The sequence below is a fragment of the Podarcis filfolensis genome, assembly GCF_964270895.1.
Source record: "Podarcis filfolensis genome assembly, chromosome: 1".
Classification (NCBI taxonomy): domain Eukaryota; kingdom Metazoa; phylum Chordata; class Lepidosauria; order Squamata; family Lacertidae; genus Podarcis; species Podarcis filfolensis.
In genome coordinates, this window is record NC_139604.1 from 57,020,086 (window position 1) to 57,048,068 (window position 27,983).

General features: G+C 43.4%; 2 long non-coding RNA genes across 7 annotated transcripts; one reads left to right on the top strand and one right to left on the bottom strand.

The window, feature by feature from the left end:
• Nucleotides 1–1,218: 1,218 nt before the first annotated feature.
• Nucleotides 1,219–27,935, top strand: LOC310746924. 6 transcript variants are annotated; one of them, XR_014540809.1, is made up of 6 exons: nucleotides 1,219–1,915; nucleotides 8,904–9,054; nucleotides 20,442–20,507; nucleotides 22,278–22,430; nucleotides 24,999–25,605; nucleotides 25,942–27,935. It is a non-coding gene; the product is annotated as an uncharacterized lncRNA (long non-coding RNA). The 6 variants fall into 6 exon arrangements; XR_014540810.1 differs by lacking the exon at nucleotides 1,219–1,915 and adding an exon at nucleotides 9,999–10,080 and having other exon boundaries at nucleotides 7,078–9,054; XR_014540811.1 differs by lacking the exon at nucleotides 1,219–1,915 and adding an exon at nucleotides 9,999–10,080 and having other exon boundaries at nucleotides 7,078–9,054; nucleotides 20,442–20,502.
• Nucleotides 10,369–12,447, bottom strand: LOC310746954. The gene is made up of 3 exons (XR_014540820.1): nucleotides 12,004–12,447; nucleotides 10,794–11,269; nucleotides 10,369–10,549 (listed from the first exon to the last, which is right to left on the bottom strand). It is a non-coding gene; the product is annotated as an uncharacterized lncRNA (long non-coding RNA).
• Nucleotides 27,936–27,983: the final 48 nt, after the last annotated feature.

Sequence of the window (27,983 nt, forward strand, 5' to 3'; positions counted from 1 at the left end):
CCTGAGAATCTGGCCCCATTTGTCTCCCTGGGACTGAAATTCCCATTTCCTCTGCTAGACTTAATGTAGCATTTCCTGCCAGAACCAATAGGTGAGAACAAACGGAGGCGGCTCTACTGATCACTCTTGCTTAGAAGAGTGTCAATTACACTGCAGAACAAGTTTAATTTATATCCTATAGTATCTAAATGTGTCAGATAAGCCAGATGAAGATGTCTGAATGTGTCAGTTGAGGGAATTAGCAGGCACAAGGCACTATTACCCTGCGAGGCAGGAAAGAGTGGGCAATATTACCCAATTCCTGCCTGAGTTGGCACATCCAGCCATCTTTATCTGGCTTAATGAACTGAAGTGCAGGCAGCGTCTCAAGGAAGAGCGCTGAAGACATCTCCCTGTCCTGCTTTGCTCTGTGCGTAACAACAGATATAGCACACACAAGGAAAAATCAATACCAAATCTTAAAAGCAGCAGCAGCAAGTTTCTTTTTATAGAACACTGTCCCATTTGCAATCTTCTTTTGTCCTGACCTAAAGCATCTTGTCTCCAGTTAAATTTCAAAGAGGACTGTTTGGACTAATACTTTTTAAAAGCAGAAGAGAAATGCAGAAATGGTAAAAGCAGCTGGTGATCTGTGGTGTGTGTGTGCGCACACACACACGTGCGCACTGGTGAGCACTGGGATATTTCATGGGCGACATGGATCCCCACTCAATAAAATCTCTGCAAAATGAGGGCTACCCCACCTGCCAGGAGACCATGCCAGATAAATCGTACCTAGAGTGAAGGAGAGACTCTCCTTCCATTGTTTGTCTCTTTTAGGCTGCAACTGTATACCCACTTAGCAGGAAGCGAGTTCCGTTGAATTCAACAAAATGTACTTTTTGTAGACCTGTGTAGGACTGCGCTTTTAGGCATTTCATTTGCCCTGCTCTACCCTTTCCCAATTCCTAAGGAAAATTAGGCTGCATATGCACCATGCATTTAAAGCGCACACACCCAAAGAATCCTGAGAACTGCAGTTGGTTATGGGTGCTGGGAATTGCAGCTATGTGAATGGGTAATCTACGGTTCCTAGGAGTTTTTAATTTTATTTTTGGGGGGAGGGGTGTGCTTTAAATAGGTGGTGTGTATACACAGCCTAAGTATGTAGGAAGAGAGATAAGGAGATATAAACAAGAAAGGGAGAAAGGCGGCCAGAAGCTTCTCTTTCAGCTCCTCCAGCATGGCTTGGCAGGCAGAATAGTCAAGAGGCTGTGCTGCTCACCCACAGTGGGGCTGCCCTCATGGGTGAATTCCTCTAGCCTGGATCTTAGTCACTGAATGTCACCACCCTCCAGAAGTCTGAAGGTTGATTTACTGAGATAAGGAGGATTATACCTCTACAGTGATTGCTTTGAGAGATCTGGACCTGGTGTCATTTCACAATGGATGATTAAGAACACCTTTAAACACGGTGGACATTGTTACTGCATGGCAGCAGAAGAAAACAGAGCCAGTTTTGAATTCCATTTGTATTATGAACATGGGAAGAAGGGGGGAGATGGCAGTTTAAGCACAAGTTATATAAAGGGCTTCCACTGGGCTGTAAACCCCAGCAGAAGTCACAAGGGGGCAGCAACAGCAGAGAAACAGATTAAGATTGGTGGCAGGCAGATGACTGTAAGAGAAATCTCCCACCTAGAGATATATTACAGGGAAAGCCTATCTATTCAGAAGCAAGTCAATGGGGTTTGCTCCCAGGTAAATGGGGTTAGGATTGTACCATTAGTAAGACTCCTTAGCAAAAGGAGGCAAGGGAAAGCATCAAAAGCCTACTGAATCTTCCTCTTGGGGTTACTATGAAGCATCGCGGGGAGGGAGAAACAAAAGTTCAAGTCAAAAGCTTCATATGATAACATCAGTCACAGTAGCTTGGGTAAGATGATGATGATGGTGATGATGATGATGATGTATTATGCTGCTCTACAAGACTGACCAAACTGGAAGCTTCTGACAAAATGTGAATTTGTTCACACTTTCATTTCTTTGAATCAAAAAGTAGAGACAGCATAAAATGTTTTGTATGTGGCTTTGGCTCTCCTTTAAAGTGGAAATGCCAATTTCTCATTTTCAATAAAATGTAACACACACACACACCCTCCCTGCTTCACCTTCAGCTCTCAATGAAAATTGAGGTTTACTAGAAATATTTAAATACAAGAACACTTTTTTAAGCAGCAACAACAACATCAAGCCTGCCATTCTTTCCCCACTGCTTGACCACCATAAATGCACAACTCCTATTCTTTGTCGGACAGGCAGAGGTTCCAGTCTCTATTGGGTAATTTGAGGGAAATGTCCTCATGAACTGTGGATGAAAAGTAAAATAAAGCACTAGTGTAAGCAAGCCAGCATTATTAGGCCACAAAAATCCAACAGCTGATCTAGCATTGGTGTTAATTGTATCATCTGTTACCCAAATACCTATTTATTCATTATTTAGAGCATTTCTTTTTCCTGAAAAGACTCCCAGAGAGGGACTCAAAAAATTAATAATAAGACAGCCCTGCCTTCAGGTTGCCCACCTTTGCTTTACAACTTCAAAAATATCGAGGGCATGTACAGGTTTGCCCAAAATGGACTGGAGAACTAACCTCTGAGGTTTCGCAGGCTTAATTAGACCCGTGGACTGTAGGTTCCCCATCACTGCTGTAAATCCTACAAAGAAAGCGTCTCATCAGCCACATAGCTACAGGGAACCTAATTATTAGAGCTGGGGGATTATGTATTTTCACACACACAATAAACCTTTGTGGCCTTCCTGTTCCGTACCCTTCCCTTGAAATCATTTTGTGCCACCAGCCAATGTCTCTGCCACCTGCTGATGTCTGGTAAGAAGAAAAATGTGATTTCTTCTGCCAGAAATAAGCTGACATGGGGCTCCTGAGCTTTCTAGCTAGGAAGATGAAGAAGCCTGATGGGGAAAGTAACCACAGAGTTGGGGTGTGTGTGTGCATGTGCGCACGCACAGAAGACATGATCAAATTACCGGCAGATATGATCTGAAGTAAAACTGGCAGTTGGAGTGTCTCGGAGAGTGAGTCAGTCAGTGTCACTGGTAATGTGGCCCCAGCGGCCAGGCAAGAGCTATTTCAATGTGATTTTGCTTCAGCTCCAGTTTCCACTGAATAATGCAATAGGCACACATCAGTTTGAGCTGGCTGGGTTGTCCTAAGGAAGCCTGGTTTGTGCCCCTCCCACTCCCTGTTCACGACAGCTTTAGACGTGACTTGAAGGAGGATGACTGGCAAGCAGGCTCCTCCTTAAGTGAAGGTCAGTGCAGGCTAAAGAATGCTCCCGGGAACCATCAGAGAGCAAGCCTCATGCTTGTGCTGCCCTTCAAATGGATGTCAACATGTTGTCAGGACATATTGCAAATACAGCCTTGCCTCTTAGCACAGAAACCAGGTGAAGGTGGCATTTTCAGCAGTGACACCCAGAATGCCTTATAGGCTGCAATACTTCAGCATGCTTACTTGAGAGTAAGCTCCATTGAACTCAATAGGATTTACCTGTAATACACAGAATTGGGCTGCATGCATTGTGTTTTGGCGCCATCACTTGTGGGTGTTATTAATGTGATGTTAAAGGGGAAAGGAGCATTTCAAAGCAAAAGGTAGAAAGCGGAGGAGGGAATATAAAAGGCAAAATAAAAATACAGGTGATTTCTTATAGAGGGCGACACTTGGTTTGGCAGGAGGGGAGACATTTCACAAAGCTTTCCAATTTGTTGTTGTTTTTCTCAGCCATATTTTAAAATGTGCTTTAAAGTTTGTGTGTGTGTGTGTGTATCCATTTTGTTTTTGAATGTATTTTCCTGTCTCAGTATGAGGAACAATTCAAATTGGACCAAGAGTGCAAAGAAGCAGGAGTGGCTGGGTTGTCATTACTGTGTCAATGCACAGAAAAAGGACCCCCACCATAGGTCCAGTCGATGGCTGAGTACACCACAAAATTCTACCATAGTCTCTGTATTATGCTGTTACATAGTATGATACACACAGCCTTGTAAATAAGACCACAAAACTTACTAGCCTACTGGGGACTGGCAGATGGAGTGTTCCTCACCTCCTGCAGTAATCCACTGTACAGTATTTCTATACCTGAAGGAGCATCTCCACCCCCATCATTCAGCCCAGACACTGAGGAGGTCCAGCTCCGAGGGCCTTCTGGCGGTTCCCTCACTGCGAGAAGTGAAGTTACAGGGAAGTAGGCATAGGGCCTTTTCAGTAGTGGCGACCACCCTGTGGAATGCCCTCCCATCAGATGTCAAGGAAATAAACAACTATCTGACTTTTAGAAGACATCTGAAGGCAGCCCTGTTTTGGGAAGTTTTTAATGTCTGATGTTTTATTGTAGTTTTAATATTTTTTTGGAAGCCGCCCAGAGTGGCTGGGGAAACCCAGCCAGATGGGCGGGGTCTAAATAATAAATATATTATTATTATTATTATTATTATTATTATTATTATTATTATTATTATACTGGGTACAAAGTAGGGTGTCTTCCCTCCCCTAGCAACCCACTTGGTTCTGTGCTGGGCCCAGAGGAGAAACAGAATGATCTCTCCTACTTCTACCAGCCCCTTCACTTTCTTGCATGCAATTTCTTGTCACCTATGGTTACCAGGCTAGTGCTTAAATACAAGGCTGGCGTAGTATCTGTGAAACAGGAATAAAAGCCACAACCAATGTCAGACATATGCAAAAGGGGGAAAGGGGATCAGCACCTGCTCCTGTGAAATTTAAGAGCTGGTCTTCGAGTTGCTTAGACTATCAAGCTAGCCTGTTCTGAAAACCTTTTTGGGAGTCAGTATCATCTGGTTTGCTGTAGCTTTCTAAAGGAAGGCGGTTTCCTCTGTTGATTAGGCTGTTCTTCCTCCAGTTTCCTCCCTTCATCAGAGCTAGGTGGTGATGTACAAGCAGAATATCTCCACCTGACACCATCAGTTCAAGACCCATTACAGTGGTACCTCGGGTTACATACGCTTCAGGTTACAGACTCCACTAACCCAGAAATAGTACCTCAGGTTAAGAACTTTGCTTCAGGATGAGAACAGAAATCGTGCTCTGGCGGCGCAGTGGCAGCGGTAGGCCCCATTGGCTAAAGTGGTGCTTCAGGTTAAGAACAGTTTCAGGTTAAGAACGGACCTCCGGAACGAATTAAGTACTTAACCCGAGGTACCACTGTATAGGTTCAAGAACCGAAAATGCAGAAAATATTCAAGAATGGAACATTTTATAAGTTACTGTGCCTTTATTATAACTTTCCAACCAGCTAATAATTAAGAAATCAAATGACTGTTCTAGTCAATATAGCATTTTCATTTGCTAAGAAGTATGCAAAAAAACCTATTGTGTTGCTAGCGAAAATGGCCATGACTCCATTCAATTGACAAGCAACATTGCAGTCTTGTGACTGCCTCACATTCCGCTGTGAAAATGACCAGCCAGCACTGAGAGGAATTCTGGGAGCTTCATGTTAAACAAGGCCTCATTTATTAGGTATGCATAATCAGTCCTATTTCCATATTTGTTTCCTTTAAGATGATGCTGTACTAGTAGTCAGATGAGCTGATCTTCATATGCGTGACAAATTGATAACAACACAGCATTTGTACAGGATTTTTTTTGGGGGGTGTTATTTGCAGCACTTTACATATAATATATGGGGGTAATTCTTGCATCAGCTGTGTAAGTGTTGCAAATTGTGGTCTGTGTTGCAAATTGAGAGAGTTTAAGAGACAGAAGGTGGGAGAGAGAGAGAGAGAGAGAGAGAGAGAGAGTAAGAGAGTAAAGCTAACCCAAGACCACCTAATTTGGCACATATGTGAAATTGACTTGAAACATACATGCACTTCCTTTTTCCTAACACTATACACAACAGAGAGTTTAGGACTGCCCCTGTTCACATAGATAAGGGTTTCAATATTAAACCTTCAGTATCTTCTAGGAATAAATAGTAAAATAATATTTCATTTCATTTGTTATTTATTTGTATAATCCCAATGTATTTGTGTGTGTGTGTGTGTGTGTTTACTATTTCACAGGATCTAAATCAGGAGCCAGGTATAATATGCAAATACAACGTGCTGACAGTACCTCGCTCCTGTTAGCAATTGTGTTCTGCAATAACTGCAGTTTCTGGACCAAGCATCAGGGCAGCAATCCAGTCTTGAAATCACGGGTGCCAAGACTACTGTGATTAAGCTATCCTAGTCCAGGAAGAGTCAATGCTCTTGTACCATCCAAAGTTAGTAATAGGTAGCCCTAACCCAGGGGTTGTCAACCTGGTCCCTACCGCCCACTAGTGGGCGTTTCAGGATTCTAGGTGGGTGGTAGGGGGTTCTACGGCACAAACTGAATCGCTCCCACCACCGAGCACTGGTGGGCGGTAAGGAAATTTTACCATCAAGAAAGATTCATTAGTGGGCGGTAGGTATAAAATGGTTGACTACTCCTGATCTAGCCATTAAGGCCACCTGGGCCTCCAGTTACAATGCTAGATCCCAAAGCACCCGCAGATGGCATATCTGCTTCTGCAACCCCATCCAAGGCAGGCAATATCTTAAGTTATCAGTCACAGGACTCTCCCCCCCCCCAGGACCTTCATCTTCCTTGGGTTCAGGCTTATTTTCTCTCATCCATCCCACTGCACAGTGTCTCCTGATTCAGATGTTGTGGAGAAGCAGAGCTGAGTATCATCAGCATACAGTAAGGACCCTGCCCCAGATTTCCGTGTTGTTGTTGTTTTTTGGATAACATTTTATTAATTTCCCAAAAATAACAAAAAACGAATAAATTCACTTTTAACAATTTCAGCCATAAATCTTAACTGACTTCCCTCCACTCCCCCTCCTGGTTCCATTATTTTACTCTTATTCATGCACGCCCTTAACATCTTATATTCTTAACAATCTAATTTTTAAACCTTATTCATCTTATTACAAGTGACTTTTAAAAGTTCAGCTAATGTAAAAGCCTATACACAAAGCTCACAAGATTATGCTTTAACATTCCCCTTATATAAAAGAAAAAAGAAAGGAAAAAAACCAATGTCTTTTTGAGTTTCAAATTGTCTAATGTGTCCTGCATATTCACTGAATTATTCTACCAATCTTCTTTATCTTCTTTGGCGGTGGCTTCTACCTTCTATAGGGATGGGCCATGCCCCAGATTTCCCAATGACCTCTTCCAAAAGTTTCATATGGATATGCCAAAGCACTGGGGAGGCTGAATAGTAGTACTCTCCCAATGCTATTCTTTGGGCCTAGTCATGTAAGTAGGATTAGAACCACTGTAGCACAGGGCCCCTAATTCCCATTCCTTGGAGCTGGTCCAGGAGGATACAAAGCATGTGGCAAAAGCCACATAGAGATTGAGGCTCATACACTTTTGGTAAAGTTAATTCATCAGGGCAACCAGGGCCAGGTCTGTCCCATGGTCAGACCTGAACCCAGACTGAAATTAGATAATATGTGATAGCCATGAATGCCTGCAGCTGCCCCTTCACGACCCTCTTAACCACCTTACTTAGGATGGAGTATTTGTGACTGGTCAGCAGTTAGTCCAAACAAAAGGGTCTAAGGCTGGTTTCTTTAGGAGTGGCCATATCACCACCATTTTCAAAATAACACTCAAGAAAGTGTTCATCACACTCTGGGACCAACCAGGAAAACCTAGATTTACTAAGCCAAGAGGGTCAGGGGTACAGAGGGCTTGTGGTCAGACATATAGCTGCAAGCACTGTGTCCACATCATCAGGCTGCGTGAACTGAAAATAAAAATAAAAATCCCATAACACATCACAGACCAGCACTGGATATTTTGACTGGAACTGCAATGTTATCACGTTGATGTTGAGAGACTTTTATCTTCAAAATGTGCAGCCAGTTGATCACTGTGGGTCCTCAGATGCTCCAGAAGTCCCTCTCCCACAATGCATGTCAGCAGCCTCTGGACCTTAATAAATAGCTCAGCCTGCTGGTTGCTAGAGAATGCAATGCAAGCTATGAAATGTGCCCTTTTTGCAACCCACACTGCTACATGGTAGGTTATGGTATGGCTATGTGCACTAGCCAGAATAAGACTTGCACCAATTGGGCTTTAGCCTTCATCCAGCTTCCATCATAACCCATGGCTCCCTGGGCTCCACAGTGTCAGAGACAACACTCAGAGACAAGACACTCACATCAGCAGGAGCAGTCAGCCCCCAAATGAGGTGTTTGGGGGCAGGGTGCAACTGCATTGGATCTGTTGGATCCAAAGCCCCACAGATCTTCCAAGGGCCCCAGTCCTTGCTCACTCAGCTGGCATAGTGAAAAAGATCCCTCCTTTCCATCCTGGCTGGCATGAGTTGGCAGTATTTGGAGTGTGCTGGTAGATCTACCACATCGCCATCACAACACATGGGCACACTGAGGATTGCTCTGTAGATCACACAAAGCTTTATAAACTGTGAAAAAAACATCAGCAAAGAATGTACGTGGTGAATGCCCCACATCATGTAAAAAGGTCAAGTTATCAACAAGGTCATTTGTTTTTATAAAGTTACAAAATGCACCACTACAGCTGACAATATTGCTAGCAATAGAAAAACCAAAATAAAGCCAATTATAAAACAAGTGTTTGAGACAATGAGTTTTTAAAAAGTATGTAACTAGGCAACCATGCAGCTTCAAAAAGGGGAATTTTCACAGACCTTGTCTGGCAGCCCTCTAAATAATAAATAATCATATTAACATCTGGAAGATTGTGTCAAGTTCCATATGGCTAGCAGTTCCTCTTCTGGACTTCCTGCAAAATACTTGTGATGTACTGAGCAGTTGTATCAATCTTCCTCAATATTTAAATCATGCATTCCAGCTGTAGTTCCTCATGGAGGCTGGAGACTCATCTTGCACAAACAGCCCAGAAAAAGGACCCCTTAGTGGAAGCAGGGCTTATAGTGACCAGGAAAACAATATAAAAGAATCTGCAACACAGAGGAAAGAGGACCTTTGCACTCCATTCCCAAGTAAGTACTCAAAGGTAAGCCCAAGGGATGCTGAGAAGAAGTACGGTATGCTTATTGTAGCTTTTGCCTGAATCTTACTTATGGGCATTTCGTAGTCAAGCGGGGAGGGGAGACACTTGGCTTTGCTCATGTTTTGTTTTGTTCTGTGTCTGTGTGTGCCCTGTCAAATAGTTTCTCTGCCTTGAAAGTTAATACCTTATCTAAAAACACCCACATGCATACCTTACATCACAGTCATAGAGAACCTGTGGTCATTCATGACCATTGATCATGATAGCTAGGGCTGATGGAGACTGCCTCCAGTGTAAAATAATTGGAGAAGAAGCTGCAGTATCAGGTTAAAACTGCCTTGGACACCTAAGTTTTGGATGAAAGGGGCTAGTTATATTATTGTTGTTGCATTTTTGCTGCCGGGGAGAATTGCTTTTGGGGATTTTTGTTTACAGGTGCCAGAATAACGTAGCTGGCTTTGGGTGCTATGCACCTAGACTTGGGGTGGAGTGTGGGTGGAGTGGGTGCCATTTGCTTCTCTGCCTCAGGCAGTAAAATGTCCTGGGCCTGGACATGTCATCCAATTGCTGCCTAGTCTTAACTTATAAGGGTAAACCCAAAGCAACTTTTAAGGCTGATCAAATACGTTGTGAATGCCTAATCCCAGTCAGCAATCCTAATACCACTCCTTTACAGTAACTTAAATTTCTCAGCAGTTTTACTCATTAGGCAGCCCCTTTCCTATGTGAACAAGCCTGAATGGATAAAAATCAGCACACAAAAATGGGAGATTCGGCTCTCCCAGTTGCCTTTTTCTAAAAAGGCGAAAACCTTCCTGTTAAGGTTTATTTCCTGCGCTCAAGTGAGAAACGGCTAAAGCCTTTGTATAACTGATCTGTTATGCAGAGATTGCTCTGCAAGCCTTTAAAATATTTATTTTCTTCTTTTGAAAGTCAATTTACTGCTGGCGGAAGGTGCTGGCTTCACTTCCCCAGAGACTGGAGCCTGCTCTTGATCAGTATTCACAGAACTGAGGTGAGCACCAGCAGTGCTTGTTCCTCCATCACTTCCTAACAATGTGCCTCCCCTGAAAGGAGTGCCTCTTGTTTATTTGTATTTACTTATCTAAGACCATTTCTTATACTGCTCAATATATAAAATATGTTTAAGCAGTGTAGGCAAATATTACATAACTATACCATAAACCCATCCATGCAAAATACTGAGAACATCAATAAAAATACTAGAAATACAATAAAGCATTAGAACATACAGAAGACAGGATTCAGGGAAAGCCTGGGGGCAGGGAGGGAAGCTGTCTTTTCAGAAGATGCAGGTAATCAGTGGTAATGATGACAGAGGCAGCATCATAGAAGCAGCATAATGCTATGCAGCAGGGGTTCCCAATTAGCTAATTACTGAGGACCCCCTATTTTTCAAAAGCCAAGACACAAAATGTGGGGTAGCCCCTAATAAGCAAAATATTTTAGGTATACAGTGGTACCTCGGGTTACATACGCTTCAGGTTACATACGCTTCAGGTTACAGACTCCGCTAACGTAAAAATAGTGCTTCAGGTTAAGAACTTTGCTTCAGGATGAGAACAGAAATCGTGCTCCGGCGGCGCGGCAGCAGCAGGAGGCCCCATTAGCTAAAGTGGTGCTTCAGGTTAAGAACAGTTTCAGGTTAAGAACGGATCTCCGGAACGAATTAAGTACTTAACCCGAGGTACCACTGTACTAAAAAACAACAGACCATAAAATCTGTAATATTACCATGAAAAAATGACAAAAAAATTAGTTGATGGAGGCATGTGTAGGGGTCATGCACCCCCTGGGTGTGTTTATTGCAGACCGCAGTAAGAATAAATGATCCAGAGGCGTTCTCCAAATTCTGGACCCCGAATACAAAATTCAAGACACTTTAATAACATTCTCTTTACATGGTTAGCTCGTGAACGATCCCTTTCAGAAACATGACTGGATAACAGAACATGTGGACAGCTTGTGGACTCCTTACTGGTATACCAAAAAGCACGCTCCTGTCTACTAGCTGTACCATGGCAACAGACAGTTCTGAACAAAGTTTATAAATTCACTATTCTTCTGTCTCGTGCAAAACGTTGCATTTTTGGTAGTCTGTTACATGAAGCGGTCAGTTTGGAGCTTCTGGTCTCTTCAAGACCACTTCACCTTTCTGTTATGTGAAGCTGATAAGCGATGCCCTGCTTGTTAGCAAAAAGACAGGTTGAGGTGCATGAAAAATCTCTGCTTAGCTAGGTATATACTTTTATGCAGGACAATGGCACAGATACATTGTGGTTGTGACTGTTTGTGCAGGCTCAGCACTTAGCAGGCTGAGGTCAGTTGTGTATCAGAAACATGTTCTGTGACAGGGTGAGAGCATGTCAGTATAGGGGTACTCTGTACTTCACCTTCCAGCTAGCCTGAAGGAACTTGGCAGATCTCCTGCGTTCTAATCGGCACAACCTCTCCTTGGTGTCCTGCTAGCTGCTGACAGAGGACTGTAGGCTATTGTTCAGTAGAAACTGATTCAAAGCAAAAATATTAGAGCTGTGAAAGCAATGTATGAGAGCAATGTATGCTCAGAAATGCCTGCCTGCCGTATTGACCCCAGTGGGTCTCAGGTCATGACATCACCTGGGTCCCAGGTAATGACACTCAGGTATCACTTCTACTTATTTCCGAGATAAGCTATGGCTGCTATCAGCCTTTGCCAGCTCTGAAGAGACCATCCACTGGGCACTCCGTCAACTGTTTCTCCCATACAAATGAGCTGCTGCTAAAGGATGAAGCCAACATTGCTCTAGTTTTTACATCATACACCTGATCTTTGAAGGCTTGTTTACAGAAATGCCTAGTTAAGGCTCCTCCAACAAAGACCCATGAAAGAGACCCACAAGAATGAGACATTTGGTATTTGGTAAACAAGAATGACCTTTCTGATTCATTTAGAGCCAGCACAGGGCTTCCGTAAAGCCCAACAGGGGAAGCAGAGCTCAGTTTCTAGTGTTGTGGCTTCAGAGGAAGAGAATGGCCACAGTAGCCTGCCTGGCAAACTGCCACAGTCTTTGGAAAAGCATGTTCCTCTGTGCCTCTTACTGTGTATGTCTCTGAAAATAGTTTCAAATAAGAGGCCTTGTTCTGTAGCTGAACTGCACAGCTCCTTGTAACAGCCTCTTGTGTTCCAAAGGCATCCGGGATTCCTTGGCAACCGAGTGGCCCCTTGCCAGGCACCCATTGTTAGTCACTCGGTGGGTTTGAATGAGCTGCATTGTGGGGAGAAATTCACATTCATTATGTTGAATGTGGATCTGTGCTTCCATTACTGCTGCAGGGAAGAACCAAACGCTGGCTGAATATAGTCAACAACAACAAAATAAATGTAGGCCTCTGTCAGATGTTATGCATAAAATGTATTTAAACAGCTTAAGTGCCAGACTTTGGCTGTTAATAGTAGCCAAGCAAGCAAGAATGTGAAGGTGTTGCAGCAATTTCTGGGGATGTAAGGAGCTGGTGACTTCTGTCCCATTCTGTGTTTATCATAAACAGTGCTATTCTACTGACATTCAGCTTCCACTGAAACCTATATTATTCATTTCACTATCCACTATGCCTGAAACTAACATAATTAATTGTGTGATTAATTTTGATGGAAGGGAAATGTCCAAAACAATGCAGAAAATAACATAATTATGTGTGTAACGTTTGCAGTCTAACCCGCCCCCCCATATTTCACTTCTGTGATTTCCATTCCCGACCTCAAACATGCACATTATGACAATTTCCACTCCCATTTCCAATGAAGTTTCTGACATTCCCAGCTTTTTCCTGGGTCTTATTCTCCATGGATATTTTCTTTTGCAAACTGGTATTACATTGGATATTACCTTCCAATCCTTTGGAAGGGAGGCTGATTATATATACCCTGGCCTTTGGTACCTGATGTGATTTCATTTTTTGTAATTCTAAGTTTTTAAACTATTTTTAATATTGTATTTTAAGTTGTTGTAAATCTCCCAGGATCCTTAGGTTGAATGGGGATTTTTTATTATTATTATTATTATTATTATTATTATTATCATTATTATTATTAACCTTACAGGGACCAACAACTGAAGGAACCTGGAATAAGTTAACAGAGGCTAGTATAATAATTAATCCTCCACTGAGTATATCAGTCCAGTTTCAGGTTCAAATGTACCCCAAGAAAACCATACAAATAAAACACCTGTGAGAAAATATTAAGCATGACATCATTTGCATGTAACTGAAAAAAAACTTAACATATCTGCAAAGTAGGGTCAATAATATCCACAATGTAAAATACATAAGGCTACTACAAGGATGATGTGTGGGGTCTAGTAGACCCCACTGTTTTTAAAACAAACAGCAACATACTGTGCCATTAACATGTGTATAATTATTACAGTTGAATAACAGTAATCATGAGTTGTGAATTACCCATAACAGTAGCAACAAATTTCACAGAACCACAGAATATTGTACTCCAGCAGCTTGGGCACAATTCACCACATTTCACAGCTGCATGAGTTGGACAGGCAAAACATGAGGCCCATTGTTGATGCAATTTTCTTTCACTGTGTCACCCACAGAGATGGCACTTGCCCCCTTTTTTGGTGCCAGCAGCGGCAGACCCTACCATTTCCAAGGCTGCCTTTCTCGGCACCCCAGGAAAGCTGGCTATGTCCCTAAACTCAAGCCAGGTTTGGTCAGCTCTAGAAACAAATAATCTAGGAAGTTATATTGGGATGTTCACAACACTGTGGGCTGTTCAGTTTCTAAATAACATGGGCATTTATATAGGCAATCCCTACTATAAATGCTGTAAAAGCCAGCATTTCCTTTTAATATATTGTTATGAATGTGGGGGGTGGGGGTGGGTGGGGAACCAGCAAGTGTTAGAAACTAATCCAGCCTTTTAATTCCAAGAAATGGCCAACATAGCTTCCTGGTGAGGTGATGGGAGATTAAGGTGTTTGCTGCAAGATGGCAAATGGGTGCAGCCCCCTCCCTCAACAGAATAAGCCAGAATTGAGAGCAGAATTTGGGCAGGAATGTGACCTAGAAGTAAGGCAACAAGCAGGAGAGAGTCAGAGCAATGTTTGATTTCTGTTTGAATCCAAGTCTGCAGCTATGGGAGAAGCAAGATTCCTTTGGGGTGTTAATGTTGTGAACCCCTCCATTGTAGGATCAGGTTGTATACATGTGTAAATAATCCATATATCACAATGGCACCACAGTCTCCATTGTGCCTCATTTCTCAAAGGAAACACAAACCCTGAGTAAGCGCCTGGAATACCGAGTGGGGGGTTAATTCTTGGGCACCTTTCATAACTTCAGGAAAACAGGCCAGAAGCTCATTGGTAGTAAACGGACAAAAGAAAAGAGCTGCTGGATCAGATGAAAAGTCCACCAAGTTTAGCATTCTGTTCCCACAATGACCAGCCAGATGCGTGTGGGAAGCCTGCAAGCAGGATATATGTGTACTAGCACTCTCCCACTTGTGTTCCCCAACAACTGATATTCAGAGGCATAACTTGGAGGATACTGGAGGTAATATATTGCCACCCTGACTAGTAGCCAGGGATATCCTTACATTCCATGAACTGGTCTAATCCCCTGTTAAAGCTGTCCAAATCACATCCTGTGACTGGCAAATTCCATAGCTCATCTGTGCACTGTGTGCACTTCAACTGTCTGCTCTGAATCTCCCAACATTCAGCTTAATTGGAAAACTCTGGGTTTGAGTACCATGAGAGCAGCGTGTAGATTCTTTCTGTCCACTTGTCTCCACACCGTGCATGTTCCCCAGTTGGCAAGAATTTCCACAACACAGAGGAGGCCATATTTAACCCTGCTGGTAAACCAAGAGTATGAACTGCACACCTACTTCAGCTGGTGGAAACAAGAACTGTATACACAGCCGATAGAGAAATACCTCGCTGTGATTATTCCCTTTTCAATGAAATTATGGACCCTTCAATGGAATAAGTGAACACAATCCCTTTGACTCTATCCTCCTTGCATGGCTGGGTGCTTCCATTCAGGCCCAGATTCAGAAGCGAGGTATGCCACGGAGAGGAGAACATCCCAAATGGGAATACACGGTTGCTGTCTTCTCCCAGCTGTTGGTGTCCTTCACACAGGCATGCCAGTGACATAGAGCTCTTGTCATTTGCCTCAGCTTCAGCAACAGAGCTAAGAAGCTAGCTGCTGACTCAGTGCTCCTTATGGGCATCTCTCCTTAACAGAGTTCTTGACCTGTGCTTCAGAGGAATTGGAGAAAGTAATTCAAAGGGTAGCACACCAAGTCTCCTTTCTGAGGAGACACACAAAAACCACTTCGGAGCCTGCTTCACCACCTCCCGGGTCCATCTACCATCAAATCTCCTGGGAGAAGGATCGTGATGACCTTTTTTATAGTTTGATATTGTTTATTATATTTTTGGTTTTGGGTTTTTTTTAAATGTAGTTCCATTGGCTTGGAAGAATCTGTATCCTGAAAGGCAGGGTACTGCATAAAGAATTGTAATAAATAAACCAGAAATGAACGCATCCTTGATCAAAGCAAGCATGCCTAGTGTTTTTTCTTTATGGTGGGGGACAGGGGGATATTTCTCTAAAGATGCCTTAACTAGGGATAACTCTTGGAAAGAAGCTGGTTCTGTGAACATCCTTTTATTTTTCTGGATATTTTGTGGTTTTCTGTGACTAGATATTGTCAGGATCTAGGCAAGGGCTCTGGGTGGCCATATTCAGTTCCATACTTGAAGGGTGAAAGCTCTGCCCCGGGGTCTCTGAGCTCAGGAAGCAAGGGGGCTGGAGCCTGAGAAACAGCAGGCAGAAGGTCTTATGTTTTTCTTATGATTACACTGGAGGCAGGCTTCACCATATACTGGTTTTATTGAAAGTAAAATGTATCAACCTTTATGAACATATTGCTGAACCTCTTATATAACGTTCCTGGTGAACATTTCCACATGACCGCGGAAACACATTGTGGCCTTTTGCTGAGTTTTTTTTGTGGTTGCTGTGAAATTGTTCACCTACTCAGGAAGCATCGTTCTCACCATGTTTTGATTTCATTTGGCATCTGCAGGGAGTCAAATTTGGTTACATAGTGTTGTGACATTATCCTATTCACTCTTAGATTCAGGGGCATTGTGTGGGCGTTGCCGGGGGGGCTGTAGCTCCAGGTGCATAATTTTTTGAGCGGGTGTGAACCAGGAGCCCCCCCCACTACAGGTGCCCCCAGCACGGCCCAACCCAGTGCTCCTCTCCGCCCGCCAAGGACCCCATCAGCTGGGCGGGCGTCCCCCTGTGTGGGTGGGCAGGTGGCTCAGCGTGGCCCTGCTTTGATCCAGTGGCAGTGGGGTTAATCCTGTGGCATCGGTGGCGACAGCTGGACTACCCTGGGCACCGACAACTCGTATATATATACCACCCTCTCACAAAATATCAGGGTGGTGCAAAGCAATATAAAAACATTTTGAAAATCAATTTCAAGCAGGACAGAATACCATTCCATAGCATGGGTCCAGCGACACTAAATGGCTGACTTCTGGTGAAGGACAGTCCAGGCTCTGTGACATGAGGGACAGCTAACAGCATTCCTCCAGATCTCAGCAATCTGGCTGGGATATGAGGGCTCAGGGAGTACGTTTTGTGGAAATAAGTTATGTGAACATGTTTTAAATGAGCAATTACAGTCAAATTGTGAGAGCAAAAAAGGTGCAAAGACCGTAAGTGATGGGGGAAGGGCGTAAGACCTGCTATTAACCAGTATTGGTCATTGCTGAATTATTCAAAGTGTAACGAAAGGAAGAGTGGTGGTTTTTTAAAAAAGTAATTTATAAACATACAAAACTAGAAAATTACATGGCAATTTAAAAACAGCATACAAAATTACAGAAAATGTGAAAAGCTTGTGGCAATTACAGCAATTATATACAGAGGAAAAAGAACTGCACTTAAAACAGGATTAAGCCAGGGAAAATGATGTAGAGTTATTGATACCCAAGTCTTTCTTATGTGCAGAACCACTGGAGCCCTACGCTTCACTTACAGGGAAGCTGTTAACTGAGCCTAACAGTAACAGTTTCCATGCAAAGTCTCCACAGGAAAAGAGCCTTTTCAGTGGTGGCGTCATGGCAATGGAATGTTGTCCCTGGAGAGGCTTACCTGGTGCCTAAGTTGATGCTATTTTGGCGACAGGGGAAGAAGACCTTTTTATTATCACAAGACTTTTCTTCTGATTCAGCTTTAGTTTGATTTCTCCCCTCTGCCACATGCTTTTACGCTGCTACATTTTCTTGCTATCCTATAGTGTTGTATGTATTTTTAAATGTGCTTTAAGAACTACAATGGGATGACATTGTTGTAAGCTGTCCTGAGAAACTGGTCAGCCTATAAACATTTAGACTAAAAGAATTAAAAGAAAGAAAAGAAAAGGTGTATATATTATATAGCAATTGCATAGAACCTTTGACCTCCACATATTGTTGAACTGCAACTTCCTATTACCCCAACCAAGCTTGTCATGGCTGATGGGAGTTGTAGTTCAGCAATATCTTGAGGGTCAGAGACAAGCTTCCCCATACCTGTAATACAGAATGGTGGCTAGATTTCTAATTCACTGCAGTTTAACAGTACCACAACCACAGTAGGCTTGCGGCATATATTTTGGGAAGTGTGTTTTATTTTCCAACTTTACATACCAGTACCAGGTTTTTGTTTTCTTGCTTTCAACAAAGCTGACAAATTATTGGCTCCGTTCTCACCTCAACCCGCCTCCCAGCTCTCCCCCTCCCCCCCCATGGCTGCCTGTCTTTATTATGATTTGGATTGTGGCGACGGCTACATGGACATGTTGACTGGATTCTTAATCACAGGCACTTCATCCAAGTCAGAGAGGCTCATGAGCCAGGCAGGCCTTGGCACAGTCGTGAGAAAGGCAGAAACCCAAAGGATCAGATGGCATTAAATGTCGTGGTGCTGTGCTCCCTAGGAGACAATATGTCCTAGAGCCCAATCACACACAGAGAGGCACTCCATTCCAGAACCGTCATTTAATGCAGCTACTCCGCAGGAGTACCCCAGAGACGTGACATTAACTCGGTCGCTCTCGATTCCAGAGGCACAGCATTAGCTAGGCTCCCTCCATCCAGCGCTCCTAGCAAATTGCTAAGAGGAACAAACTGGCCGAGGTGGTTAATAAAGCAGAAGAGATGGAGGTAGAGGCAATCGTGGGGAAAACAAGGACAGCGAGAGATGGGGGTGGGGTGGCACAGGAGAGATGTTGTGAGGTGATGGACAGAGCAGAAGCAGTGTGCTGGTGACACCTGTGCATTTGTTGGAAACACATGCCTAAGGCTGTGTGTGTGTGTGTGTGTGTGTGTGTGTTTGCACAGGCAGCTTAATTTCCCCCTCTTCCTTCACAACAGGATCTGGAGAGTTTTAAGGCCTGAAAGAGTCAGCAAGTTGTTTGTTCCAACCATCTGTCTCATTTCCCTTAGCAACAATTTGTCCTTCTCTTCTCCTTGGTGAAGTATCTGAAGCAAAGTCTGGCTGTTAACCCCCTCCCCCTCCCAGTCATTTTTGTGTCTTTCTCACCTCTGTTGGCTCTCTTGTAGGTCATTCCCTATATATCCCATACATAGATCTGTGACGTCTCCTCTCCATCTGTCCTTTGGGTATGATGTACATGCTAACATTCTGGGGGCGTGATGCTGAGAGAGGAAGCAAGTACATTAACATTCTGAGGGAGGGAGCTTTGAGATGTGCATGAGATGTACTTGGAGGTATACAAACTTGGTATAATCTTGCTGTGCATTGGCCTCGTTCACCCATCACATTCAGCCGCACCTTAAAACGAACTATGGTTTAATTCGCACAAGCAGCGTGATGGTCTACTCTATGCTGCTCAAAAGGTCTCACGATGTACCTCCACTGTTCCTGGTGTGCTGTGGATGAAACGAGCCAGAGTGTGGTTTGTTGTGTCAGCTGAATTAGGGCTCGTGGTTTGTTTCTCTCCCAACAAACCACAAGTAGTAACCAAAGTTTGTTCTTGGTTTGCTGCTCATGGCTTGTTTGAGGAAAATAAAACCACGCATTCAGGATGGGATGACTGAACAAGCCACAAGACTCTGGCTTGTTTTGTCCTTATTTATTTATTTATTATTTAGGAGTATTTATATCCTGCCTAGTAACTGAAGTTCACAGGGTGACTTACAATACAGTGGTACCTCGGGTTACATACGCTTCAGGTTACATACGCTTCAAGTTACAGACTCTGCTAACCCAGAAATATTACCTCGGGTTAAGAACTTTGCTTCAGGATGAGAAAAGAAATCGTGCTCCAGCGGTGTGGCGGCAGCAGGAGGCCCCATTAGCTAAAGTGGTGCTTCAGGTTAAGAACAGATTCAGGTTAAGAACACATCTCTGGAACGAATTAAGTACTTAACCCGAGGTACCACTGTATATTTTAAACACAATAAAATAGATAATGATGCAATAGTCACTACAGCAGGGCAAAGGGGTGTATAAAAGCACCCCCCCCCCCGTTCTTTGATGATCCAACCATGATGACCATTCTGCAGCTGCCTCTCCTGGCCTAAAATGGATTGTTGAAGCAGCTAGATATTAGTCTCACACAGGCCAGAACTTCCTCACTGCGTGGCTGCTACTGTTGTCTCTCCCAGCCTCAGGCGGCAGATGCAGGAGGTCCTGGGAGAGCAAAGATGTCCCAAGCCTCCGTCTCATTCCTCAGATGTTCCAACTGCCCATTGACTCCACCACCCTGCCTACAACCATGAAACACAACCTAGGTCATTCATTCAGCTCCCCGTATGCTAATGTTATTGAGCTCGACTCATTCTACAGCCTCAGTTAAAAATAACATTTTAATGAAGGGCTTGTCTACACTCCAGCCTTTTTTATCCAGGGTTTTTCTCAAGGCACAACTATGCACAGTGTAGCCCCTGCTCCTCATGTTTGTTGAAGAAGGCTTCAGCTTATATCCACAGCGCAAGAAAAGATGTTCAGACATTACATCACATAAATACCTTGGGGGTCATTGCTGATGTCACATTTGTTTGTATTTTTGTTTAATTTGTATACTGCCCTTCATCTTTAGATCTCGGGATGGTTCACAACATAAAAATACAATATAAAAGCACAAAATAACATTATAATAACAAGAACAAAACCCCCCATAAACCAATAACCCCCTGTTCAACTGTAGCCAACTGCAGCAGCCTGCTTCTGCAGCAGCCATTCTGCCATTTCAGTGTCAAACCATGCATTTATGGCACAGTGCAATTCTTGCAAGTGATTTTTTTTCTTTTTTAATAGTTCAACTTTGGAAGGTGAAAGACATCGAAGCCCTGCCCTGTGCATCCTGAGTGACATCCCAGTAAGGTCTGCCACAAGATATGTATGTGTTAGGTGCAAGACCACAGGGGATATGGCAGACAAATATTATGTAAGTCAGGCTTCCTCAAATTCCGCCCTCCAGATGTTTTGAGACTACAATTCCCATCATCCCTGACCACTGGTCCTGCTAACTAGGGATTATGGGAGTTGTAGGCCAAAACCATCTGGAGGGCCAAGTTTGAGGAAGCCTGAATTGTAAGTAGTGCAATGTAGAACCAAGAATAATTAGGATGACCTTGAAACACCCAAGAGTTCACTTCTAACAATAGTGTGTATGCAATTTGGAGCAATAAGAGAAGCCAGTGTCTAACATCCTCATTAAACTATGTTAATTATCTGAGGGAAATGTCTTAGCAGAAAAATTACAGATTTCTGTGATATTGGACAATACCAAAGGGAGAATTTTTTTTTTTTAAAAAAATTATACTTAAGCCTCTGTGGCTAGCACTCTATGTTTAGCATGACTCAGAGTTTGAAGAATAGCTAAAGGATCAATTTGTCTATAGAGTTATTAGCAACTGGTGTGCTCTGAATTACCAAGTGCGGCCAGTAGAGAAAACTGGTTAGAAGCAAAAGGCCGGGGAACTATGCATAATGTAGGTAGCATTGCAACTGGACTTGCAAAGATTTTACTGCCCTGCTCCACTCCAGGCATCCAACAGGGGAAATCTAAAAATGCTGTCTGAATGATTAATACCTTCTTACTACGTACCTTCAGCATCATAGAATCAGCCAGTAGTTCAAGAGCATGAATTTATGTCTGCAGTGCAATCAGACATTTTCCTCTTGAGAGTAACACAATTTAAGAATTGCAACAGACCATTCTCAAAATAAGTATGTTAAGTAGGAGAATAGGAATGTTAAGACCAATGCTCTGGAAATATTATCAACACCACATATTTAATGTATTAGTTCAGTAGCAGAAGATGACATCTAAATCTATATAGAAAAATAAAAAAGTCTCATACAGATGGTAAAATATTATTTGATTGCAGGGAACGAAGCTGAGTTGAATCCCAAATCTGTTGCATTTTAACCACACAAGCAGATTACTGGGCTGTATAAAATAAAATTGTGACAGTTACTCGTTTTCCTGTAAACAAAACAGAAGTAAACTATCATTATGAGATTAATATGGATGTTTAAAATCAGGTATTGTGAGAAACATGCCATTATAATTCATGTGCCTATGGAAGGAAACATAGAATTAATGTACCAAAACAGAGAGTGTTGCACATTCACACTGATCAGCTTTAGCATCAGGACAAGCTTTTTAATTCAGACCAACGTCTTGAGAATTTTGAAATACAGAAAATACTACCTTTGGCCATTTTTGTCTCACTGTATTTCAACTTAAATTTGCATGCCTTTATACACATCGGAAAGGGACGCGGGTGGTGCCAACCTAGCAGTTTGAAAGCACTTCAAAGTGCAAGTAGATAAATAGGTACCGCTACGGTGGGAAGGTAAATGGCATTTCCATGCGCTGCTCTGGTTCGCCAGAAGCGGCTTAGTCATGCTGGCTACAATGACCCGGAAGTTGTACGCCGGCTCTCTCAGCCAATAAAGCGAAATGAGCACCGCAACCCCAGAGTCGGTCACGACTGGACCTAATGGCCAGGGGTCCCTTTACCTTTATACACATCGGAATGGCTTGGTGTGTTTTGAAATCTCCTATTTTGTGTACACACCATTGGGCGGAGACAGGGTTAGCTTCATCACGTGCTTTCAACATTTCCACCTTCTCCCATGCAGGTTCAGTAGCCTGAAGTCCCAGGAGAGATGTGCTCTGGCTGAAGCAAGGCTGAGAAAGAGGGAGAGCTTCCATCATGGCACTTGCCTTGTCTGCTCATGAAGCTTATGAGAAATGAACTATATGACGTTTGATAGGCACAGGGAGGAGTACAGGTGAGTAGAGTGCCAGAAGTGAATGATTCCAAAGTGCAGGTAGGATGTGGGATTACACACACCCTGCTGATGTCATAGACGTAGGACCACCCCAACACATGTATTCTTTGTACACATCTGGGATTCATTCACCACACATTGAACAAGCAATGTTTCCCAGTTAGAAACTGCATCAAAATGCAGGGTTCTTTTTAGCAGAAACTCCAAGATGTCTGTGGATCCTGACTAGCATTGTGTGCACATGGGCTAAAACAAAAACAAAAGCAGTTTGGAACGCCCTGGAGCTAGATTAACCACGAATGTGCACACAGCACAACACAGTAAACTACTCCTCTGGAAATAGTTTCTACTGCATACAAAATTGGTTGCAACAAGATTTAACATCTGGCAAATGGCAGGAAGAACATTACACGATTTACTTACCTTGGCTAAGGTCAAAGGTCACCACACCGCATCGATACCAAGCTATAAAGTATAACTAGAGTTTTAAGTAAATGTTACATAGCAACAGAAGTACTCATTGGAGTAGGAGTACTTGCATGTAGTTTTATAATAGGAGCAGTGTTTCCCACGGCTCGCAAGCCTCCCAGCTGTCAGTCACATGACATCAGGTGATGAGTGCCAGGACTTCAAAGCAGCACACATGGCTTGCAAAGAACCCTGCGTCGTGCTTTAAAGTGCTGCTGGACACCTAAAGTGGTGACTTCAAGTCTGTCTTCTGCAAGAATTGGCTACATGAGCAAGTTGCCCATGGAGAACTTGGTTGCACAGCCTATCTGTGGGCTTGGAGTCACCACCCATCAGCTGATGGGATGGGACTCCCTGCCTGCTTTTGACATCAGGTGCACTGCCAGTGGGCGTAGTTTGTGTGAAACAGTCTTGTGGGCCAAATGGGGTCCCTTGCTGGGCTGAATTTGGCCTGCGGGTCAGGTTTCCGACCACTCTTTTATGCTGATATAGTTATACCTTACATATTTTCAAAAGCAGTTAGTTATAGAAACATATTTCACAGCTGTAGAATTGCCAGGGAATAAAATATTTTATTTCCAGAAAACAGCTGTAAGGGCAGGAAATAAAAGCTATAATCCTTGATGTAAGGTGATAAAAGCACAGTTCTATAGCATTTATTCAGGACACAAATTGTGGAACAGCATCAATATTTGATCCTGAAGATTTGTACAATATTAAAGTACAAAAAGAAATTAAATTGCAACTGGCAATATGACTTATTGAAGAAGAAGTAGAAGAAATGACACAGTCCTATAGTAAGAAGCCACGGGGGGTGGGAATAATTCAGAATTGCCAGCAACAAGTGGCAAATTATTTAATATTGCTTGAAGCAAGTGACACAAGTGTACAATTTGATAGGACTGATAAGCAGTGACAGGTTTGGCCTCTGGCATATAAAGGTTGGGATAGTGCTTTATTTCTATAGCTGAAGTGAATCCTGTTGCTGTTGTTGGGCTGAGTATTGCTTGCTTACAATGACCACTGTAGTGGAACAAGTTCTAAACTATAACCCAACACTTGGGGGAGGGCAGAGGTGGTTTTAGGGCAGTGTGACCAGTCCAATGCATTGGATGCTGAGGAGAGAGAGCACCTGGTAAGCACTTGCCTGGCTGCAGGAAGGAGGTGTGAGGGCTCTGTCAGGGGCCTAGAGCAGTGGCGAAGGAAGGCTTTCTGGCACCTGGTGCGGGGTGTCGAGGGGCGGGGCAAAGCACCCACAGGGGTGGGACAAACAGCCTGGGGCACATGCGCAGCACTGATACAGATGGCGCATGCCCGGTGCCGATACAGACTGTGCTCGAGGTGCCCATAACGACAGCGCACCCTAAGCCGCCCTACAGTGAGTGTAGCCCTCGACCGACCGCCATTTTGTCACCCCCCCCTTAGGGTGACACCCGGGGCGGACCGCCCCGACCCCCCTTCCTACGCCCCTGGCCTAGAGTCCTCCTGCCTCCTTCCCAAAATCTAGTTAGCACTTGCTCAGCTTTGGGAAGGAGACAGGAGGACTCTAGGACCCTGACAGAGCCCTAACGCCTCCTTCCCAAAGCCCAGCATGGCGGGAGGGCTGGGGGGAGGCTGCCAAAACTGGAGCATCACCCAAGACTGCAATTATAGGTAATTTTAGACTCAGGACTTAAGGGATGGTCCTCTTGACATTGTTATCATTATGTTTATTACTTTACCCACTTCAAAATGTGGTAAGCCAGTCCTGCTGCATTTGGCAGCGATCTTACTCCTTCTGCTACTGAGGTTCTGGTCTTCTGCCCCCCCCCCCCCGATTTGAGCCCTGATGGTGCCACTGCCAAGACCTACTCCAGCAGTTTCCTAGAGTTGGTCTGAATGTTGCCCCGTTTAAAAGAGTTGCTTTATCTGCTCTGTATTTTAGATCAAGAAAATAGCAGTAAAAGCACCGGGGGGCGGATATCAAATCCGCACGAATGGTTTATAATACCATCTCATGGGCAATTGCAGAATAGTCACCAAGTATGGGGTTGAAGGCTGGTGGACAGTAGACATCGTTTGCAACTTAATTTCTTTTAAATATCATTTTCGTATTTGCAGAAGCAAAAAATAGGCCAAATCTGATGTTTCCCTGGTTTACCAGAAGATGGCGCTGATGAATAAGTGTTCCTTGAAACCTTATTTGGTACCAGTGTGGGTGGTAGAACAAACAGGTAAAAAGCTGTCATTGGTTCAATTTCCACTAGTGAGAGAGGCGGCAAGCATTCAGCATTCGTTATGTTTTTTGCATGCAAGTCACAGGGCTGTGCAAGATTTTGTGCAAACCAAGTTGACAAACTAGTAGCAACATGCGACAAGACAGCAGCCTCTACACTGCAAACCAGGCCGTTCGCCAATCTTGGCTGCTGCTTAACAGAAGCAGGCAGAAATATAATCTCTGGCTCCCACTGACTCAGGCAAGCAAAGTCCTCCAAGCAAGGCACATTTTGTAGTAGGGAACAGCAACAAGCTAATTTCTCTTGTTACTGAAGCCAGCAAGGAAATCTGCCTGGGGTGGTTTCATGGAGCAAGGAGGTTGAGCCTTATCAGAGGGCTTGTCTATTGCTGTCAAAAATGACATTCACTGCGGGCCTTCAACAAGAAGCCAAGGAATGTGGAGGATTCCGCCTGTGAACCACTATCAAACTCTGGCAGTGGAGGATATATTGTGCCTGTGCTCAGCCCTTTCTGAGGGCCCTGTTCGTTCACCTCACTAAACTTGACTATGTCCAAAAATATTATGGTGCTAAATGCAGAAGAATGAGTTAGCTTATCACATGAGTTATCTTTTTTTTTTTTACTATTATATTGTTAAACAGTACTTTTTGTTTCTATATGTTGAGAAACAAACTTTATTTAAAGGAACCAAACGAACGAAAATTCAACAGTTTCTGTAAAATATTCATAGATATACATAAAATATATACCATTTCTTTTGTGCAAAACTGTCAACTTATCATTGTGTTATTCATTCATTCATTCATTCCCTGCCCTTCATCCTAAGGTCCCGGAGTGGAGTTGCATCTTGCAAAATTCAATGCAGAACTTCTGATCGCTGAAATTGCTGATCAAATTAAACCTTCTTGAGATATAGTAGAATGTAAGTACTCTCTCTCCCCCCTTTAAAGTTATTGAATGACCTTTAACTAGTTGTATTCACCACTGATAAAAGAGAATTACGTCACAATGTGATATCACTGATGTAAGGAACTTCTCTAAAATGTATGCTGGTTTGGTTGGAGCACATTAGGAGGCACTAATACTTCTGAATACCAGTTGCTGGAAACCACAGGAGGGGAGAATTCCCTTGTGCTTAGATCCTGCTTGGAGGTTTCCCACAGGCATTTGGTTGGTCACTGTGAGAAGTGGATGCTGGACCAGACGGGCTATTGGCCTGATCTGGCTTGCTAGTGTTCTTTTTGCATTATCAACATTTGGAGGGCATCCCATTGGCTACCTCTGCCTTAGACTGCTTCCTGGTGGTAGCCTGGAATTAGAGTTGTAATACCAAGGCCACCCATGGCTTCACATTCTACGCCAGCTTTGAAAATGTGGTTGTTGTCTCATGTAAATAGAATTTATTCCTCACACGGGGGGGGGGGGGAGCTCCAAAAACAGACAATGTGAACAGTCTTCTTTGAGCAGTCCTAGCAAGTTCAAGATGCAAAGGCTGATGTCCTCTGTACACTTATTCTGAATAAAATTTCATTTAAATCAATAGAACATTAAGTAAATGTGATTAGGGGTGGGTTGCAATGCTGCAAAGAGGCCTAACAGACACAAATAAGCCACCAACACGCCTGGAATCTCCTAAACAGAATTCCCTTTGGTGACTCAGTGCATGATTTTGTATTCTCTGCTGTGGTGCTTTTATTTAGCAAAACCTGCAGCAGAGGCATATGTAAGCAGTCAAGTGCTGCTTAACAAATGGGCCCTTTCCTTAAGGAACCAGACAAGAAAAAGTCGTAAGTTGCACTTTTACTGTGTAGTAAAAGGTACTAGTCGCAATAGCATCCAGCAGTTACTGCTTTGTTTATTCCCTATTTATTCTTTATGTACACTATAACGTAAGCAAAACAGTCTACCCCGAGGAACATGCCATCTAAATCTCAACAAAAGGGAGACAATGGAAGGACAAGAAGGGAGGGAAGACAGAATCATGGAAACTATGAATGCAGTTAGCTTAGTATTTCTAGGAAGTGAAGGTTAAGAGGTTGGGCTAAAGTCTTCCTGGAAAATGTATTCTGAAGAGAGATTTGACAGGAAAGCGGTGGCATAAGGAGCTGGCAATGGTGAATGGGTGGAGTTGCTTCAGATTGCAAACCTATGCACCCTTCTCTAGACTTGATACTTGCTTCTGAATAGGAGCTAAGATGCATCTGGTTCCAGGCAACTCATTCATCCCGGATCTTAATTAAAGTGGGCAATCCTATGATCACACATAAGTGGCCTACCAAGGTTGTGGAACTGAGATATACACTTGGGAGGGGAAGGGGGATAAGCCATGTCTTATTTCTTTCTCCAAATTCAAACTGGAAAACCTCCTTTTAGCTTTTCCTTCCTGTCCCACTTCCAAACTCTGATGGACACTACAACAGGAAGACAGTGAAAAGGACCGCGTCAGAAGGTGGTAAACTTTCCTTCAGTGGAAGTTTTAAGACACAGGTTGGATGGCCATCCATTAGAGATTCTTTAGCTGTGCACGGGGGATTCTTGCATTGCATGGGGTTGGACTAAATGACCCTTGGGACCCTTCCAATGCTACAATTCTATGATTCCGAAGAGTGGAGAAGTATTCTAGAGCAATAAGCACCACTTAGCTTCTTCTGTTAAGTCTCTGGTTACCGACCAGGTTAGTCAGACAAAGCCACAGCAAAAGACCCATTCACATGAATCAAGGCAGCTAATGATCTGTTCTAGGAAAATGATCCCACTGTCTTATTTCTGTCTAAAAGATGTATATTGTTGCTGTTCAAATGCTTTCCCTTTTATTCAATTAAAGTCCTTGCTTTTTAGTCTGCTGCATCCAGATGGTAGTTTCTTCCA